This window comes from Octopus sinensis, linkage group LG14 (genome assembly GCF_006345805.1).
Source record: "Octopus sinensis linkage group LG14, ASM634580v1, whole genome shotgun sequence".
Taxonomy (NCBI): Eukaryota; Metazoa; Mollusca; class Cephalopoda; order Octopoda; family Octopodidae; genus Octopus; species Octopus sinensis.
Genome location: NC_043010.1, coordinates 66969047 through 66976546, shown reverse-complemented (window position 1 = coordinate 66976546; position 7500 = coordinate 66969047). Strand labels below are relative to the sequence as shown.

The window sequence follows — 7500 nt, the reverse complement described above, 5'->3', positions numbered from 1 at the left end:
AAGTATCTCGATAGATGTCCATTCACGCGAATTACCGAACGGATGCCTCTGTACAAAGCGGCTATCCAGTCGCGGAAGACGGGACCGAAGCCTGCCGCTCTGAGGACCGCCTCCAAGTATCGATGGTCTACCCTATCGAAAGCTTTCGATTGATCAGCGCCCCACCCATGCCAGGTTCGTTAACTACCCTGTCTATGATGTAGCGCATCAGATGGAGGTTGTCATGGATGCCTCTGTACAAAGCGGCTATCCAGCCGCGGAAGACGGGACCGAAGCCAGCCGCTCTGAGGACCGCCTCCAAGTACCGATGGTCCACCCTATCGAAAGCTTTCGATTGATCCAAATTGATCAGCGCCCCACCCATGCCAGGTTCGTTAACTACCCTATCTATGATGTAGCACATCAGATGGAGGTTGTCATGGATGCTCCGGCCTGGCACGGCGCATGTTTGCGCCTTGTCGACCAGTTTCTCGATGACAAGCGCCAACCTCTTGGCTAGCACCTTGGCCAAAATTTTCAAGTTTGCATTAAGCAGAGTGATGGGCCTAAAGTTATCTATTACATTTCCCTTGTTTAGATCTTTCTTCAGCAGTGTTACGGCTCCTCGGCTCACAAAACCAGGAATGCTCCCGTTTTGCTGCCAGTTGCAGTACACCGCCGCCAAGAGATCTCCAAACAAGTCTGGCATACAATTGTAAAGCTCGTAGGGTAGACCATCCAAACCCGGTGATTTGTCCCTCGAGCATTCTGCCATCGTGTCCTGCACTTCCGCCGCCGTGATGGCACCTTCACAGCACCCTGCCTTTCTTGTCGAGAGTCGTGGTAGGCTATGTAGGTAGGCACTGAAGTCCACCCTACGTTCTTGCTCTCCACTCGTCCCGAACAGTCGGGCAAAATGCTGCTGAAAGGCCTCACACATTTTACTTGGCTCGAGCAATTCGCGCCCCTGTTCATCTACCAGGGACCGAATGGTGGCTTTGTTGCCCTGTTGCGCCTCTGCCATCCGGGCCTCTCTCGCGGCTCCAACACCTTCGTTCCTTAGAGCACGCATCCTAGCTCTGACAGCACATCCTTCGTGTTTGGCGTTGAAGTGTTGGTCGAGGGCCAACCTCGCCGCCAAAACGTCGGATGCGATGCCGCTTCTAATTGCCTCTTCTAGCTTCTTAACTAGCTCACCCTCTACTCTATTTCTATCTACGGCTAGTGCTTTGCTGTACCTAATCGCTTCTGCTTTTACTGCTCTCTTGAGGGCAAACCACCATTTGTTGTTGATGATGGCTCCCGTCAAAGCCCTCTTTACTAGTGTGCTAATCCGGTCTCTGAAAACCTGTCTCGATGGGAAAGACGCGTTTAGTTTCCAGTATCCGGGACCCTGCCTAAGTGTCTTACCTAAGTCTAGCTTACATGTCACAAGTTTGTGATCCATGTAGCTGACTATGTGGAATTGTGGACATCCTATGCTATCTCTGTCTACTGTCCTACACAGTATCCTATCTAGATACGATCTCGACGACCCGATGCGGTTGCTCCATGTCCACGTTGGCGCATTCGGGTGGTCTAGTCGGAACCTGTCAGACAGTTGAAAGCGTCTGAGCAGGTCTTTGAGGCATTTGCATCCCCGTCTATTCCTATCTCTACCCACGTAGTCTACATGCGTGTCCAAGGTAGCATTCCAATCCCCCACTAAGAGTAAAGGACGAGACGTTCCCAAGAATACTTCTAGACGTTGAAAGAAATCCGCCCGAGCTGTTAAGGGCGGTGCGTAGACTGATACGAGTCGAAAAGCGCACCCATTGCTGCCGTCGACATCCAGGACGACCAGTCTACCCTCCGGGTCTACGAATATTGTCCTTACTTTGAGATCCAGACTCTTGCGAAAAAGAACCGCGGTGCCACTACCGCCCATATCTCGGCAGACAGGGGGGAAAATAAATGTTGAACTGTCCGCCAAACATGGTCTTTAGGGCCCGCGGATTGTGGAGTCTGGTCTCACTTATGGCTATGATTTCTAACTTATGTGACTTTATGTCATTTAAGAGGTACCCTTGTTTCCAAGGGGACCCCAAGCCACGCGCATTTACACAACCAATCTTGATCATAATCCTAATGAATTAGAATACAAGTGAAAGGAACAGAGGGTTACTTACTGCTCGAAAGTTTTTGCTTTCTCCTCCTTTGGTTTGTCCTCGAGGAGATCCCAGTACAGTTTCTTTGTGAGATATTTTTGGCATTTATCAACCGCACTGGGGAAAATGCCTTTGAGTGTGTGGTGCAGACTTTTGGAGATGTGTAATATTTTGATGTGGTCTGGTGGTGTTGTGTATGGGTGATTGTTTGTTTTTATGTCATCTTCTGTTATGTTTGTTTTTGATTGGATGTATTCCATCAAATTTGTGCTTTTGGTGTCTATAACTGTGAGCATGTTTGCTGTATATATTTTTGTGGTGTTGGTGTGGCTGTTGTTTGTGTTGGGTTTTGAAATGTCTTCGGGAGATGTATTTCCCCCTGCTTTGTTCGTGTTTGCATTTGGTTCGGTTGTGTTTCTGCTCTTTATTTTCCTTCTTTTTGTAGCTATTTGCCATTCCTCACTAGTTTCGTCTTCCGACGAAATTTCTGAGGAATCAGTAGGGGGTAGGGGTATGTTGTAGGCTTCTATGTATGTCTGTGTAAGTGGTTGTGTTGTTGTTTTCGTTGTTGTTGGTTGTTGAGTGTTTGTGTGTGTTGAGTGCGGTATAAGAGATGGGGGGTCAGTTTTTGTGTGTTTTCTTTGTTTTTCTGTTCCTTTGGTTCTTGCTGTTGTTGGTGGTGTTGGTATTTTTTCAGGTGTTGAGTGGTTTTTGGTTGATGACGGATTAGCTTGGTGTGCTTCTCTTGTCGTCTTCTGTGTTGATGGTGTGGGTAGTAGAGCTTTTTTTCCGGAGTGCTTTGGTTGTGGTAGTGGTTGTTGTTGTTGCTCATGGTGTGCAGTGGTTGGGCACGTTTTTTTCAAGTGTGTTTCGCTTCCACACAATAGCAGCGTGGTCGCCTGCCCTCTACACTACATAAGTTTGTAGCCTCCTGGCAGTTCTATAGTGGTGGGTATCTTCTCTCTTGCTGCTTCATCCAAATGAAGAGGAAGAATTCGATTGATTTTCCCACATAGTCTTTCTCCCTAAACAGCGATTTCAGGATTTTGTGTCTCTGACATTGTTCTGTCATTTCAAAGCAGATGGCAGGATAACCATTGTGTTTCGACTTCAAGTGGTACGTTTTTTATTTGGACTTTCGTGACCCTTTTGTTTAAATAGACTAGTATCATACCAAGTCGTCCGAATGCAGCTCCAATGTGGAAAAACGTTTTGCTAAATTTTCGTTGAGGAAACGTACTTGACTGTACCAAATTATTTCCCAACTGATATATTCCTTGGAGTCCCATGCAGGACGAAGGCATTTTTCGATTTTTTCCTGTGGTGCATTTTCTGTTCGTCTTGTTTTCTTGTTTATTACTTTATAAATTATTGTTTTTTTTTTTGTGTGTGTTTTCCACGATGTGTTGTGGAATGTGAAGGTGCAATTTGTCTCCTTCTTTGGTGAAGAGTGCTTTTGTGCGGTTTATTTCCTGTGTGGTGAATTTTACAATTGTTCGTTTCTGTTTTGTCACATCCGCAAAATTCGTTTTAGCAGCAGAAGGGTTAGTTGTGGCAGTTGAAGTCGTAGTAGTGGTGTTGATGTTGGCGGTGTTGTCTTTGGTAGGCGGCTTTGTGCCCATTTCGTTGTTGTGGTGGTGGTGCTGGCATTCATGTTTTCGTCTGTATTCGTTTTTGAAATCCCTTTCTCCGTCCTTTTATCATCGACAAGTGGTGTAGGGAGTGGGGGGAAATCTAAGTTAATGTCTTCGGTCGCGACGTTAGTTTTGCTGTTGTTGTTGTTGGTGGTGATGATGGTGGTGACAGCGGTGTTCAAGCTGCGAGGTTTAGCAGCTAGTGGTAGCAATAGTGTTTCGCTACCGTTCGGCATGACTGGCGGGCTAGCCACGTGGTTTCTAGTTGCCATTTTCAAAATGAAAAATGGCTAGAAAGAACCAACTAAAGTTTTGAAAGTTTCTGGTAATTTCGCCCATACAGGGGCGGAATTCTACGTGAATAATTCTCAGGTTTTTTAGTGAGTGAACTTGCACAACGATTAGAACAAAATATTTGACAAGGAGTTTTAAACATGTAAAAGTGGCCAACTTACGTGGAGCCGATATGACAAGCGTCCGTCCATTGTGAGAAGACTGGACAGACAGACAGATAGATAGATAGATAGATAGATAGATAGATAGATAGATAGATAGATAGATAGATAGATAGATAGATAGATAGATAGATAGATAGATAGATAGATAAACATATATACACTATGTATATAGTTTCGAGCTCAGTCCCACTGCATGCATCTTTGCAAGTTTTCTACTGCAACCACGGGCCGATCAAAGCCTTGTGAATGGATTTAGTTGACGGAAACTGAAAGTAGTCCATCGCTAAGCGGTCATCTGACGAGAACGGTTTCTTTCAGATGATGTAAGGTTTTCATTGATCAATTAAAGGAGTCGCTTGAAACGGCCGTAATAAATTGACACCTGTACATCTCGTTTATATTTTCTTCACCTACCAGTCGATCTGCACTTCGGAAATACTATAGAAAGTACTTTATATAAAGTACATGTGTGAACTACCAAGAGCGGATATCCTCACACAGCTGGATTGCGTTGTCTGTCTGCACACAATACATTTTCAAAGGCTGTCCGGGCGGCACGAACTTAGCAACGTCACGAGTAATGTAGCTCGGCGAGGTGAAGAGTTCGATCAGCCCCGTGGGATGCTTTATGGGGGAGGGGGGTAGCAGTTTTAGGTCTACGATATAGAGGCCAGTGGGTGGGGTGACGTTGTACTCCAAGGTTGCCATGGGCGGCACTCACTCTGGTTACGCAGCAAAAACAAAAGAATTTGCTGGTCCAGTAGTTGCAATTAATCAACTGGCAGAGATTTAGGTGTATGTAGGCAGGGGGCGCCGGGTAGCGGGGGGAATAGATTTACCACGTGACTAGTCATAAAGTTGTTTATGTTGTTGTTGTTGTTATTGATGTTGCTGTTGTTGTTTGTGGTTGTTGGAGAGAGAGAGTCGTTCACCAGATGGTGTTATTTGGCTCTAACTTTCTTCTTTAAAATCGGTTTTGTGCATATGTTATGAGTGAGCGGATCTGTACGTAAGTATTTAGTACGCGTGTGTGTATACGCATACTATATGCATTCATATATGCATATGTGTGTGAGTGTGTTTGCACGGACATGTGTGTGTGTGTAAGTGCGTGTGTGTGTGTATCTGTGTATGTATATGTATATATAATATATATATATGTGTGAGGGCGCGTGGCTTAGTGGTTAGGGCATTCGGCTCATGATCGTAAGGTTGTGAGTTCGATTCCCGGCGACGCGTTGTGTCCTTGAGCAAGACACTTTATTTCACGTTGCTCCAGTCCACTCAGCTGGCAAAAATGAGTTGTACTTGTATTTCAAAGGGTCAGCTTTGTCACTCTCTGTGTCACGCTGATTATCCCCGAGAACTACGTTAAGGGTACACGTGTCTGTGGAATGCTCAGCCATTTGCACGTTAATTTCACGAGCAAGCTGTTCCGTTGATCGTATCAGCTGGGACCCTCGTCGTCGTAACCGGCGGAGTCTAGAGGAGATATATATATATATATATATATATATACAGGCATACATGCATATATACATAGACACACATATATATACATTTATACAAGTATATATACAAGCATACATATACACATACATACATATCTACATGCATACATAAATGCATACATACGAACATACATTCGTATATACATAACTGTGTGTGCTTATTTTTGTAAATGTGCATAATAGATAGATAGATAGATAGACAGACAGACAGACAGACAGACAGATAGATAGATAGATAAGCACACAAACAAATCGACAGTTAGATACACAGATGAATTTATACATACATAGATATGTGTATGCATGTATGTGTATATATGCATGTATGTATATATGTGTATATATATGTGGTGTGAATGCATATATATATATATATATATATATATATATATACTACCGTATATATCAACTCACAATCCTAGAAACAATGAGGCATACAACACTATTGTACAAAACCTACGTATCCTTACTACGGACGCAAAAATAAACAACATTCTGGAAACGCATAAATTCATCAAATGCAAAAAGCTAGACAAATCGTTGAAAAGACTTCTAACAAATGCGAAGTTTTACAGAACAACCACGAAACTAATGGTTAAAAAATGTGGACGTTCAAACTGTGGAACATTTACAAACCTACTGGAAGGCTCGGAATTCCAATTCAAACAGAGAGAAGTTCACAATGTAGACCAACTTCATTTGTGCATCCGAGAATTTAGTTTATGCTATAACTTGTTCAGGTTGTAGACATAACTACATAGGACAGACAAGTATGGTACATAGACGGAGAACCACACTACATAAGGAACAGATCCGTTTCCCAAAGTATAAAAAGATACCTTTGAGTGAACACATAGAAGGATGTGCAGGGAATCTCCAACTAAATTTCAGTTTTTCCCATCTACCAGTGCAAAGAAACAATTTCTGTACAACAACGTTTAAATAAAGAAAACTTATCTATCGAAACATACAGAACACGCTTAAATATGAACGCATAATCAACTTTGCTCTCAATATATATTTTAATTTATGATCACACATCCATCATTGTACATATTTCCTCTCAATAGTTATATATATATGTCTTCGGTTAAAACCTTTCAGAGCAGTGCTCCAGCTTGGACTGCAGTCCAATGAATGAAGCAAGAAAACAATAATGATATATTCTGCTTTCTGCTTTCTCTCTCTCCCTCTCTGTCTTTTTCACTCTATTTCTATTCCTCTCTCTCTCTATCCTCCCTCTCCCTTCTGTTTCTCTCTATATCTCTTCCTCTCTCCACCCTCTATCTGTCTCTCTTTCTCACTCACTCTTCGCTCTCCCCTCTTTCTCTATCTCCTTTCTCACTCTCTCTCTCTCTATATATATATATACTCCTTTCTCTCTCTGTTTCTCTCTCTCTCTCTTCCTCTATCCACTATCTATCTGTCTCTCTTTCTCACCCACTCTCCGCTCTCCCCTCTTTCTCTCTCTCTCTGTCTCTCTTTCTCTATCTCCTCTCTCTCTTGTTCTATCCACCTTCTATCTGTCTCTCTTTCTCACTCACACTCCGCTCTCCCCGCTTTTTCTCTGTCTCTCTCTATCTCCTCTCTCTCTCTCTCTTCCTCTATCCACCTTCTATCTGTCTCTCTTTCTCACTCACACTCCGCTCTCCCCTCTTTTTCTCTGTCTCTCTCTCTATCTCCTCTCTCTCTCTCTCTCTTCCTCTATCCACCTTCTATCTGTCTCTCTTTCTCACTCACTCTCCACTCTCCCCTCTTTCTCTCTGTCTCT

General features: G+C 43.5%; 1 long non-coding RNA gene across 1 annotated transcript in view; it reads left to right on the top strand.

Moving 5' to 3' along the window:
• The window catches only part of LOC118766117, a 9817-nt gene extending 5224 nt beyond the window's left edge, over positions 1-4593 (top strand). Inside the window, exon 3 of the long non-coding RNA XR_005002041.1 lies at positions 4507-4593. This is a non-coding gene — a long non-coding RNA (uncharacterized LOC118766117). The remainder of the gene's footprint in view (positions 1-4506) is intronic.
• Positions 4594-7500: the final 2907 nt, after the last annotated feature.